This window comes from Staurois parvus, unplaced genomic scaffold, assembly GCF_062004578.1.
Source record: "Staurois parvus isolate SC_StPar_1 unplaced genomic scaffold, SC_StPar_1.0 ptg000336l, whole genome shotgun sequence".
Lineage (NCBI taxonomy): Eukaryota > Metazoa > Chordata > Amphibia > Anura > Ranidae > Staurois > Staurois parvus.
In genome coordinates, this window is record NW_028318132.1 from 1,681,142 (window position 1) to 1,695,292 (window position 14,151).

Below are 14,151 nucleotides of genomic sequence, written 5' to 3' on the forward strand. Positions count from 1 at the left end.
ACCCAATAGGTAATAAGGTCTATCTTGCTACAGATATGTAATATGGGTACACTCATCTACGGGCCTCAATACAAGCCTCTAATGGACAAGCCCCATACATCACCATATCAAGTCAAAAATACCTCACTATCTTGAGGAATGAGAAAAAAAAAAAAAAAAAAAAAAAAAAAAAGGAACTCTACATGTTTCTTTCAAACTACAGAGCTTCATCAGGAGTACGAATAATTAAAATCAGATCAGGTACTAGTGAGAAGCTGTGCTCAATATCACATGGTGGCATGAAATGTGAGAAAGAGAGGCCATCAAAATAGCCACCATGTGTGTGATGTCACCGCGTACGTGTGTCATCATGCACACGTGTTATCACATTTGTGACGTCACGGCGCCTCTAAACTTCTGGACATGCTCAGTTCATCTTCAGGATGAAAAACAACACTACAACAATTCAGGAGGTAATATATACTGCTGTTCCACTCCACAAATGTCCCATGGACACAGCATTAGTACCTCACTTGTTGGAAACCTTGTTTACATATACAACAGTTCATACCATTATATAGCATTTTATCAGGTCAATTAAAACAAAAAAACAGAGTCCCTAATCACAAAGTGGAGGAAGGTAAAGCCTTTATTTAACCCATAGTGTGCCCTTGAGTTTAAACAGAAAATCCATTTTGCTTCAAGCGACATTTATCTAGAACTCCTTTTCTAGGGCCTAGATTATATGGAAGGTTAGCGACTGATGTGAATGTACAAAGCGCTGCGTAAACTGACGGCGCTATACAAGTACCTGTAATAATAATAATAAAGTGCACTTTAAAGGCATTAAAAAGGGACATGATTAAAAAAACAAAAAACAAAAACGTAAATGAATTGAAAACCAATTAATCCGTTTCGGAGGTCAGAAAAAAGTAAAAAAAAAAAAAAAAAGTCTTCTGTTCAAAACTCTTTTTAAAGTGCACTTTAAAAAGGCATAGTACTGTACAGGGACATGATTTAAAAAAATTGTAAATGCATTGAAAACCAATTCATCCATTCATATTGCGAAAAAAAAAAAATAGTAAACCGAGCCATTATTTTCAATGGATTTTCATTCGTAAACTGATAATTACGTTAACCAAGGCGTTCGTAAACCGAGGTACACCTGTACAGGGAACATCGAGCAGACCATGTTTTCAAATGTGTTTAATGTACCTGCCCAGGAGATGCTCATCTCGTGTATGGCCATCTCAACCATCTAATCATTATTCCATACATGTCTCTGCCATTAGGGTCCACAAGTACATGTATACATCCATTTCTATTAGACCACCCTAAAGGATGGGACATATTCTGTCCACATTAAGGAGAAAATAAAAAACAACGATGGTCAACAAGATATTATAGAAGACAAAATATCACAGAGGATCACGAGTTATGTGAAAACAAAAATTACTAAAAAGGCTCAAAAGTGAAAAGAATAAAGCAATCACAAAAAAGTAATTCACTATAAACTCAAGTAGGGATGCACAGATATATCCTAGATTGTAAGCTCAAAAGAGCAGGGCCTTCGAACCCCTCGTGTATTGTATTGTTACTGTATTTTCTCATGTTCTGTCCCCCTCGCTATTGTACAGCGCTGAGCAAACTCTTTGGCACTTTATAAATACTGTATTATAATAATAATAAATAATAATAGTAATATCGGCCCCCGAAAAAAGGGTTGACATTTTTCCAATAGAAAAAAAAAAAATGCCGATAATGGCCGTAGAGTTCAATGCAAAGTCACGCCCCTTGACGATTTCAATGCAAACCCTCCTCCCTTAGCGACTTCAATGCAAAACCGCTCCCTAGTGAAAGCAATGCAAAAACACCAGCCACATTAAACTTTTTTGAAAATTTACAAAACTGTCCATTTCGGTTTTGGTTTTCGGCCAAGCACATCCTGAATTTTCGATTTTGGTGCACCACTAAACTCAAGTGAATATATAAGAAACTGTCTTTAAGAACAAATAGCATATTGTAATATTATTATTATATAGTATTTATACAGCGCCAAAGGGTTTGCTCAGCGCTGTACAATAGCAGGGGGACAGAACATGAGAAAGGACAGAAACAATACAATACACGATGGATTCGAGGGCCCTGCTCTTTCGAGCTTACAATCTAGGAGATATAATAAAGCCCACTGATGAAAACACACGTGTTCATTTATTTCTTCCACCAAATAAAGGATAATAACTGATATAACATACCTGTGTTAACCAGCTACCATCAATTCCCATTCACCAACTCCCAAGCTGCATGTATGTAATCAGTAAACAATGCATGTAAAAGATGAAAGCCAACAGCCTCTGTTGGACTTCCTCAGTTACAAAAGCAGTGTGAACCTACTCTTCAGAAAGCCATCAACACTTAGAGAGCTGGGTGAAAAAAAAGCTCACCAAGTGAAGCCACAAAAAGGACTGTATAATAGGAGTGTGATTACTGAGATAGCTGCCAGTCCTGGAAGTGGCGGCAAGACGTTAACTAGTAGCTCTGCCCAATGCATTTCGTGAAAAACATTTACGAACACTGGTGCACACAGAATTTGGTGCAGCTGTGTATAGTAACCAATCCGCTTCTGGGTTTTATTGTCAAAACCTAGGTGAAAAAGCTAAAGTTAGAAGCCAACTGGTTACTATACACAGCTGCATCAGTTTTAGTAAATCTCCCCCACTGTATTAGAGTTTAGAGCTGTATATATGCACATTTCTGCTATGCACATCTGCCTTGTATTTTAGGGAATGAACACGGGTTAAAAGAGAATTAGAAAAAAAAAAAACAAAAAAACAACATTACTCACCTAGGTGGATGCAATGCAGCATCGATCCAATACTGCATCTGTCCCCTGGCAGCACTGAATAGAGAACTGAGCGATCAAACACCACGATCACTCAGTTGTCTGGTGCTCTGCCCCTCCAGCACTCACTGGAGCACTGGGCTGTGGAGGGTGCAGGAGCAGCTGGCTCAGGCTCTCAGTGGCTTGCTGAGAGGCTGAGCCAGTTGCCAGTCCAGGTTTCTGGGCAGATCTCAACCATATGGTCGAGATCTTTTCAGAGCCTGAATCGGCTCTGTGACTACAGCCCTCTGTCAGCTGAAAACAGGTCACAGGAGTGCAGAACTAGCTGCACTCCTGTGAGCCATAGAAGTACAGCAAAAAACAAAAACACATTGGCTATACTTCGCCTTTAACATTAGCATATGAGGGTTACAGGTTAATGGACAGTCTCTGCAGGATAAGCCACATCAGTTTTAGTTCACATTTCTTTGTCACGTTTGTGTTTATGTCTAGATTTAGGATATAGTAAATTGTTAATATTAGCATACAAGCAGGCGTTCAGTACATTACAGCACCTTTCTTGTCAGAAGTCAGGAATGTGTTAAACGATACTTCTAAAACTGCATGTAAAGGTTCTGGATTATGACGACACTGGTCTCTAGCACCTGTTAAGACCTGCAAAATATCTGTACTGGATATTACCAACTGGAAAGTTATAGTGTATTTAAAGAACATCATCAAACATTAGGCACACACGTGCTTTGATATAAAATCCTACAGATGATTTAAAAACCATATAAAACTATAAATCTTCCAGAAGAATCAAATATAAAATTTAAAATATCTTGTGAAAATCATCTGAAACAGATTTGTCCAGCAATCATACATGAAGACGACTCATTTGTAAAACTCCTGGTTGATTTTTAAAACATAGAAAACACCTACAAGGTTACTCTGTAACGCAATCAGACCTTTAACCTGGAATATGCTGTTATGTGTTAGTGTACTTTACGCTAATATTTTCAGCTCACCTAAAATTATATTTAAGTTATAGAGATGCTGTCACCTGCCCTTTAAGTTGGAAGGACCAGTCTGTAACCCCCCCCCCCCCCACAATCAATGTATACTCAATTACCCATGATGCCTCATTGCCACCCTGCTGCAGGACTCTATGCCAGGTAAGTTCAGGTGTCGGAACCTACCTGGGTAGGGACTGATCACTCTCTGTCATATGGGGAAGGTACCATTACCCCCCACCACCACTACCCCGGAAACCCTATTGTTTTGCAGTTCACTGTCTCTACACCCCAACCTATATCACTGTCCAAAGCTGTTCATGTTCCACCTAAGTCCCTGCAAGATCAGTCTGCTGTGCCCGGATGCCACACTTGATTGCCGTAAGTCCAAAACTAATAAGGGGGGGGGGGGGTCTATCAGCAGACACTGTCACTTAATCCATAAGGCTGGATGCTGGCGAGGTAAATCAGAACACGCTTTTCCCCCCAACCACTTATTCTGACACCTCTCACTATCCAGTACTGGCCCCACTTTCTTCATCCTCTCTAGATTCAGAGGCTGCAGTGGGGCCATAGGCTCTTGCTGATGTTAACCCAAATTCTGTGAAGAGTTAGCAGAGAGCGTGGCCAAGTCAAAGATGAGTGTATCTATGGACACACACAGTCCAGCTGCGGAGCACTTCCATACAGGGGCCCACATAGAATGTGGCTTGCTATGGCAGCAGATGGAAGAAAGGAGGAGCAGAGAATGCTGACAGGACGATCAAAGAAGAATTAAGGCACTGCCTTGTGCAACAACGTTGCACAGAGCAGGTAAGTATTTTTTTTTATAAAAAATAAAGCTTTAATAAAAAACAAACACTCTTCAGACTTTAATATCACTTTATTACAACTACTAGTCGGTAATAAGGGGAAAAATAAGAAAAAACATCTTGTCTACCATTTTCTGTAAAATAAAAGTTTATAGCAGTTGTGCTCTCAGACAGCTGTTATTCTAAACACAATGTAGTAAGAATTTTCCTTTTAGGGTATTACATCCAGTATGTGTTTATATATAAATGATATTTAAATGTGAGTGGGAAGCAGAGAGATGGCGTGCAGGAGATGGATTCTTATCTAGTTTGTGCAATCAGACAGACCTTAGAAGAATAACGTATTGTAGAAGGCATGCATATTTTAAATTATCTCATTTGCGCTTCCTGTACATGTGCTGGGATTAGAACTACTGTTGCATAAAATCACAAATAAGGACACACAAGAAATCAGGCCACACACACTCGACTCGAACTTCAATGCAAACCTTGACAATTCAATTTAAGCATAGAACAAAATCCAAATGCACAGGTTACCTTTAGTAAAAAATGCTTGTGAAAATAAGAAACGTTTAGCAAATTAAAAAAGTTATATGTAAAATTGCAGCTTTTCCTTTAGTACTTTAGCTGGGCCATCCATCAGCCCATGTTAAACACCCTCTGTGGTTATTTTTCAGTTACAATGAATTGCACCTCTTGAACCCCTGAAGAAGCTATCTGGGAAATGCATTGGGATAACATCTACACAATTAACCCCCTTCTATTTTTTTATACTATTATTATTACGATAAGATCTATATTGGGGGGGAGGGGATTATGTTGGGGGTTGCTGAGCTGCTAATGGTTTACCTTTATGTGTGTGGTTTTTAGGGGATCTTACCTCAAGATATTTTAAAGAATTTTGTAAAAAAAAAAAGTTTTTTTGTTTTATGAAAAGGTCTTTATGAGTTTTTTCTGAAGAGAGGTTTTCAGCACAGGTTAAAATCCCACTATTCTTCTTTTGGTCTATATTCTACATGTTTCTGGGATGAGAGCTGAGCAAGTCAGCTGGACCCATTATTTTCTTTTTGTGCCCCAAAAACCTAGTCTATATTGCCCCAAAGCAACCACTTTGATACAAGCTTGTATGGGAAACTGCCAGCTGGTGAATAATGAACATAAGGTCACACTTGTGCATTGTGGAACCAGCACAAAATCCATACTTTCTTACAATGCACAAAAACGCATAACTCTTTAGCCAACGTGCAGTGGTGCCATTAGTTCTTAATGGCACCCCCATGCATCTTGCCAACATGCGCATCTGCATAAAGTTCTTTTTAAAAAAGGGTCAGGGAAATCTTGCACATTTCTTCAACCTAGAGAAATCCAACTGAAACTATAGGCTGCCCTAAACATGATGTGTAGAAATGCACAAAATCGCATGCACCCTTTGTCGCACCTGCACACTGTGAACAATGGCAAATGGATTTCATATGACTGGGTGATGTCAACCCCTAGTTTATCAGTGTGGAACTAATTTGTTGGATAATCACTCTTTGATGGGGCTGCACATTACTGCTGCTCATCAGGAGGGAAATAACAGAGCAAGCATAACATGCTTTTGTTTTTCCAGAGAAACACAGAGCAAACTGAGGTATTTAAGGCCTCAGTCAGACTGGCATTAAAAACACACAGTTGGGCTGAGGAGTGTTCACATGCAACAGTCACAATGCTTTGCTTCGAGCCCATGGTAAAAACTATTTCTCCGGTCACTGTTGGTGGCAGTAAGCCTGCTGAACGGGACCCATTCAAAAGAATAGAGAAGTGCTGCAAATGGCCCGCAACTTTGTGCACTAGTGCAGCAATTACAGGAATGAAACAGCCTGTGAGGAGGCATCACATCACCTTCTCACCACCTGTCAAACCCCTCTGATAAGTGATCCAAACATGGATATCTTTCCAGAGGCATGGAAGTTTAGACACAGGTCTAAACTTGGGAAGATATCGGTCTAACTATGGCCACAAGTGGTGGAACTATAAAAGGGTATACATGCCAGTTTTAATTTGGAATAAATGGCATATGTACACAGAAGGCCATATCGCTCCAGAGCAAAACCTAGCCGTGGTTACTTGTATAGGTCTGTCCTCAGATTCACTTTGAGGTGGTTTTAGACACTCCAAGTCTGAAGCTGAATGATGAGCTTTAAAGTGCACCTGTGCCCAGATAATTGACATTGAAGTTTTCAGAAGCAGTAAAAGTACTTTAAAACTGAACGCTATTCCTGACCTCTCTAACTGCTTATACTGTGCAGGAATTAAAGGATAAGTGCACCTTCTGTAACACTCGTATTCATGGTGTAACATGGTACTGCTGCAGCTGCTCCTGTGCCCACCAACAGACACCCCCAAGTCCCTGATACCACAATTTTAAAAAGATGCAGCCGTGCAGGGCTCTGCCCACCCGTAGCTTCATTCATTAACAGAGTTCTGTGAATGGGAAACTAACTACCATCAGGCTTGGCGACTTACGGCTTGTGGTTCTCAGTGAACTACCAGAGTGCTGTTGAGCACTCTAGCTAGTTCATTGATACTTCCTGTCATTTTATACTTGCCTGTGTATTCAGTTTTGTATTCAGTTTCTTTGTTTTACAAGGTGGACTTATCCTTTAATCCCCTGGGAAGAGAGCCTCTAAATTCAGGTTTCAAAGCTTGGGAACATCCACTGCAATTCCAGGGCTGCCACGATTCTGCTTTCTAAAATGAAAAAAAAAAAAAAAGGAAGGGTGGCTTGCATCATAAAAATGCAAGGCTAAGCATCTCCCTCCCATATAGAACAGATACCAGACTGCTCGGCTAGTTTTTCTGTGTGGACTGCTGTAAACAAACCCTGAAGATTAAATTTCTTCAAAATGCCTATAATATATATTATACACACAGTGCTGGACATTACAGTAGGTTCCTTGGCTCCTGTCTAAAAAGGTATGATGTGTATGCATGCCTTTGACATATAGACCTTAGATTGTAAGCTCTTTGAGGGCAGGAACTGATGCGATTGTACAAAATAATAAAATGTGTAGCACTTAGCCTCAAAAGAGCCACTGGAAGAAGATTGGGTCCCCCTTACTTGTTCATAAGCTGCCAGCCCTGGCACCAGCTCCAGAAGCTCACTGACAAAGTTCAGGCTTAGTCTACGAGCGGCTTTTGAAGTTTTATTGCAGATCTCAAACATAGGCAGGAGGAAGGATGAGGTTGCAGGATACTGAAAAGCACAAGCTCCAAGGAGCTGCAGCGAGGAGACATTGATGGAAGTGGCAGCAGAGGAGCATGGGTACTAAAAGTACTATGGAGTACTTCCTTAAAAGCCATGATGACATCTAGGAGAAGGTGGTTGATGACATTGTAAGGAGTATTATTCTGAGCTTGGAAGAAATCCGTTGGAGCGTGATACTTATTTCACAGTATTGATAAGGCGTTTTTTGGTAAGTGTATTTATGCCTTACACTACAGAAGTGTACACTGAATGGTCACTTGGATTATTTGATTCACAGAGTGACACACCATCACGGTTATTACACTGTGTTCCCTTTTTCACTTTAAACATCACGTTTTTTAAGTTGCACAGTGCATATGGTATATAATTGATTTTTTATAAAGTTAATGCACTATATGAGTTTTCCTTTTTTTTTTTTTTTTTTTTTTTGAGGTACATATTTTCCTTTGGGAGCCAATAGGAGGGCGCGATATTAAAGGATCTGAAAATTTGCATTATTGGAATCAAGGATTGGAGTGACTTTAATTTTGGACACGAGTGACTTATTTTTATTATCATAATATTTTATTTTTAATTTATTTTTGGATATTTAAATAATTTTTGGGGTTTATTACATGTATTTAATTTAGGATTTCATCAGCTGTGGCACATGTCACTGCTGTGTAAAGTGTACGCACCAATCTAATTCCCTCAAAAGTCACCTATAGATGGAGACTAGGACAACTGCAGGGGCCGTGTGATGCGAAGGGAATATTTTACCAATACTGAAGCACTGTGTGGATCCAGAGAGGATTAGATATTTCTGTTTGGCACTGGGAGAGGGGTTTAGGTGACTGAGCTAATAACAAAACCAGCATGACCCAAGATTGAAAAGGCTCTGGGGTGGGGTTGAAGTCTTTTAGGAAATGGTTGTGGGGAAATCAGAACTCCAACCAAAACTTTTTTTAAAATAAAATTAGCATTTCTGTTTGGTTGTTAGGAGGGCAAGTGAGGGGAATCTCTCTAATAAGGACACAGACTGAAAAAAAAACAAAACAAAAAAAAGAAACCTGAGACGGTCAGAATTTTAAGAGTAAACACTTGGGCTCATTCACATTAGGTACAGTTCAGGCACATATCTGCATTTTTCAGAATAGTCAATGTGCTTGAGAACTGTTCTCAGTGGGATATGCTTACAACACATGACACTGAGGTGCCTTAGGGAAGACTCTTGTTTGCTGCATTTTTGAGCGTTTCCCATACAAGTCAGCTTTAATACAATAAAACTACATGTACGTATGCATTAAGATGCACAGCACCCTGTTTAACTGATCTGAATAACCTACTTCTCCCTCATCTGCATTTGACAGGAAGCATTACATATTTTAAAAGAACAAATAAATACTGTGGTAATTCATAATAGTACCAGGTTGCTGATTTTTTTTTTTTTTCATTTCCTTTTTTTTTTCTAATATCGTGGGAGATGGTTAGAATCACTCAGGTTTTTATTCCTCTTTATTAGTCATTGAGGAGGATATCCTATACTTTATTGTAACCTGTATTGATGACAATGGTTACTGTCCCACAAATTGATGGTAAAAACTCGGGCAGCAATAAATACATGTTTGGAAGAATAAAGGGTTACAGCCTCTGTTAGGATTTTATTGGGATGATTTCCCATCTCATTGACCATGGGTAGTGGGACAGGCAGCAAAGTGAAACATCTCTGGACATTTTAACCCTTCTCCACACTGTGCACAACTAAATAAATACTGGATGGAGTTTATTATGAAAGTAAATAACAGTTCACATTCATAGCAAATTCTTGTTATCCACCTGCCACTATTCTCTTTTTTTCCCCCCACTTCCAAGCCGTAATGTTACCACCAAATGTAACATTTTCCATAGCTTTTGTTCATGCACAACATATTTGTGCTAAATAAATTCTATGCAAAGCATTGTTTCTACTCTGCATATTGATTTGAATATGAGCAAACTAAGCTATATACACACACACAAACACACTCAACAGACATACTCTACCTTGGTTGATCTCCTAAAGGAAGTGAAAATCTTTGAGGACCTGAAATCTTGAACTGACCTGACTTCATAAATGACATTTTCTAAACAAAACCAGACAAGTATGGAAGTGCTCATGATGTTTGCCAGGTATAATTAGCCAACAGGTTGTAGCATAACAGAATAGCTTCGGGAGTAAGCTGCTGCGAAAAAAGTCCTGATGACTTCCCTCTCTTCCAATGAGAAACATTTCTTCATTGCTTTTACAGCCTGTAATACAACCTGTGAATGGACAAGAGTCTGATGAGTCAGAGGATACTCTCCCCCATTCACAAATTGGATTGCTCATTCTTGTTAAGGGCTGTAAAAATATAAAAAGGACACAGACCATGTCCATTTTTTTGGATGGGGTCGGAGGTAAGATGATATAAACAGACACAAATCCACATACATCTGCCTGCCCATAGCTTACGATCAGTTCCATATGAAAAACTGACAGGTAAACCAGGCGATTACATCACATGGCCCCAGGCACCCACAACATGAGGCCTTAAAGTGGTATTAAACATAAAATCAAACATACTGCAAAATACCAATTCTTAGATGTGATGGCTGCATTTGTTTTATTTTTTACCACTGACAGGGGTGCTTACAATGATTAGTTTTTATGTAAAAGCTTTATCTCAAAAGGGAGAAAACCTGCTGTAACTGCTTATAATGTATTAGTGGGCACCACTTCTGCCTAGCAGCACGAAGGTTATCAGTTTGAATCCCAACCACAGCACTACCTGTCTGAAGTTTACATGTTCTCCCTGTGCCTGCGTGGGTTTCCTCCCAAACTCCAAAGACATGCTGGTAGGTAATTGGCTCCCATCTAAAATTGGCCCTAGTATGTGTATGTATGAATGTGAGTTAAAGACCTTAGATTTTAATCTCTTTAAGGGTTAGGGACTGATGTGAATGTACAATATATATGTAAAGCACTGCGTAAATTGACAGGGCTATACAAGTATAAATATAAACCGCTTCCCAACCACCCTATAGCAGAAATACTGCTACAGGGCGGCAAGGGTGCACAAAATCACATATATATATACGTCATTTTGAATTTCCGGGTAGGGGGCGTGCATGAGGCGGCACACTCCCTACCCGCACCGCCATTCGCGGCTGTCAATCACCGGGTCCCAGCAGGTGATTACTTGCCGGCACCCGGTGATTGCTGAGCATCTCCAATGGGGAAAACTGTATGTAAACAAAAGTTTTCCTCCCTGTCAGCTCCTGCACACTGCTTTACATGGCTGTGCACAGCCATGCAAAGCAGTGTGCTTACAGTGAAGCACAAACACACGGCCCCTAGTAAAACACACCCAGCACACAGTTAACCCTTTGCTCGCCCATGATAACCCCTTCCTGACCAGTGCCATTTGTACAGTGTCTTGGTTTTTTTTTTTTTTTTTAAGCACTGATCACTGTATTGGTGTCACTGGGGATGTCAGTGACATAATTAAAAAAACTTCTACTGGAAGTCCTAAAAGTACCAATACAAGAGGTATTCCTGATACTGGAATCCATAATAGTAGGCTAGAAGTAATTAATACTGGAAGTAAAAAAAGGTACCAATACTAGAGGTAATTAATACTGAAAGAGATAAAGTGCCAGTACTAGAAGTAATAAATACTGATACTGAAGCCGCAGTACCACTAATAGAGGTAATACATATTTATACTGGAAGCCATAAAGTATCCATACTAGAAAAAAATAATAAGGTATCCATACTAGGAGGTAATAAATACTTATATTGGAAGTTCTAAAAGTACCAATACCACAGATGTTATAAACCGATACTGAAAGCTATAAAGTATCCATACTAGAGGAAATAAATACTGATACTGGAGGTCATAAAAGTACCAATACCACAGATATTATATACTGATACTGGAAGCTATAAAGTATCCATACTAGAGGATATAAATACTGGATGTCATAAAGTACCAATGCCAGAGGTAATAAATACCGATACTAGAAGTCAGTAACTGGAAGCCGTAATACTAGAGGTAATTAATGGTGGAAGCTATAAACTACCAATACTAGAAGTAAATAATACTTGAAGTCATAATACTAGAATAAATACTGGAAGCCATAAAGTATCCATACTAGAGGTAATACTGATACTGGAAACCATAAAATACCAATAATAGAGGTAATAAATACTTACATTGGAAGTCCTAAAAGTACCAACACCACAGGTATTATATACCGATACTGGATGCCATAGTACTAGGCTAGAAGAAATTAATACTGGAAGCAATAAAGGTACCAATACTAGAGGTAATAAACACTGATACTGGAGGTCATAAAGTACCAATAATAGAGGTAATAAATGCAGATACTAGAAGTCAGTAACTGAAAGCCATTATACTAGGAGGTAATGGCGGAAGCAATAAGGTACCAATACTAGAATAAATACTGGAAGCCATAAAAAGTATCCATACTAGAGGTAATAAATACTGATACTGGAGGTCATAAAGTACCAATAATAGAGGTAATAAATACCAATACTAGAAGTCAGTAACTGTAAGCCATTATACTAGAGGTAATTAATGGTGGACGCTATAAACTACCAATAATAGAAGTAATAAATACTGGAAGCCATAAAGTATCCACACTAGAGGTAATAAATACTGATACTGGAGGTCATAAAGTACCAATACCAGAGGTAATAAATACTGATACTAGAAGTCAGTAACTGGAAGCCATTATACTAGAGGTAATTAATGGCGGAAGCTATAAACTACCAATACTAGAAGTAATAAACACTGGAAGTCACAACGTGCTGATACTAGAATGAATAGAAGCCTATAATACCAGTGTACAGGGTTACACAATGAACATTCTCCTTGAGAAGATTACCAATGGACACAAAGTATGAACACACACGAAATAGTCTCCAGCCAGAGAGCTGAGTAGTTCCCATCACCCTTGTGAAGGGCTGTGTCAGGGCTCCCTCCCAGCACTGCTCTGAGCTCTCCTCTGTCCCAGCAATGGATGTCAGTATGAAGAGAGCTCCCGCTTTGAGAAGGCAGGGAGTGTGCCCTCAGTACATACCTGGAGTGCAGAGGTGGTCGGAGTAGAGAGCTCCCGGTGAAGTTGTGCTCTTCCCTAGGTGCTGGATGCGGACAGTCAGTCCCAAGCTCAGCAGACTGTCCAGAATGGAATGACTGAGCCTTTGTACACAGTGCCTGCGTCAGCTGGGAGAGTGCAGGAAAGAGCAGAGCATGTTAGGAGCCCCCCACACACACAACCTCTCCCCCAACCTGTCCTTGTGTATGGAGTTTGCTCACCTCCTCCACACTGCACAACCCTCCCCTCCTTCTCCTCCCTGTTCCTGACTGACTTCCCTCCCAAGCCTCTAATAACGCCCATGTCTGCTCTCACATCCCTCTTCCCTCTCTGTACACATAGCTTGTTGTCTTCTAAACTTCTCCATCACTCACATTCCTAGTAAGAAACCACAGAGCATTCATTGGGGACTTTCCAGAAATCTCAGCACACTCTGCTGGAACTTGTAGTTCCTCACAAACCATTGAGCCTTTCTCAACCATTTTACCTCAGAGGGATTCCTAAAACCATTTCCTGGTCTCAGGGGCCTCTACTAAAATCTACTCAGCAGGGATTAATGGTAAAACTGCCTTCTACGTTGGTGGCCAGTAGGAAGAATACGACTCTTATGCTCGCATTGCCACGTTTGGACTTCTCTTCAGAGCAGGGGCGGACTGACAACTCATGGGGCCCCCGGGCAATAGGGGATCATGGGGCCCGTGTCCTTACCCAAACTCAAAAAAGCCTATGAAAAAGGTACCAGGGGCATCTCATGGGGCCCCCTACTGACCTCGGGCAGTGCCGAGTTTCCAAATGGTCAGTCCGCCCCTGCTTCAGAGGGTGTCAGGTAGTGAGGGGGCTTATTGCCTGTTTTAACCTTTCAAAGCCCCCACCTATAGGGCACCTCCATTCTGCAGTCCCACAGCAGGGATCATGTTTGCTGTGTCGTAAAGCATCACAGCCACAGCATGTGTACACCCTCCTCCACTTTGTACTATGAACAAAAAGAGACCAACAATTTTGAGAAAAAAAACAATATTTATGAGTTTTGCTATTAAATATGTTCAGTAAAAAAAAATGTAAATAAAATTTCCTCATAAATTTAGGCCAAAATGTATTCTGCTACATATCTTTGCTAAAAGAAAATCCCAGTACGTGTAAATTAATTGGTTTACG

General features: G+C 40.1%; 1 protein-coding gene across 1 annotated transcript in view; it reads right to left on the minus strand.

Annotated features, from left to right (window-relative positions):
- TRPV4 (transient receptor potential cation channel subfamily V member 4) overlaps window positions 1-13,212 on the minus strand; it is a 107,835-nt gene extending 94,623 nt beyond the window's left edge. The window contains exon 1 of the mRNA XM_089684099.1: window positions 12,982-13,212. The gene's annotated coding sequence lies outside the window, so the exon portion shown is untranslated. The remainder of the gene's footprint in view (window positions 1-12,981) is intronic.
- Window positions 13,213-14,151: the final 939 nt, after the last annotated feature.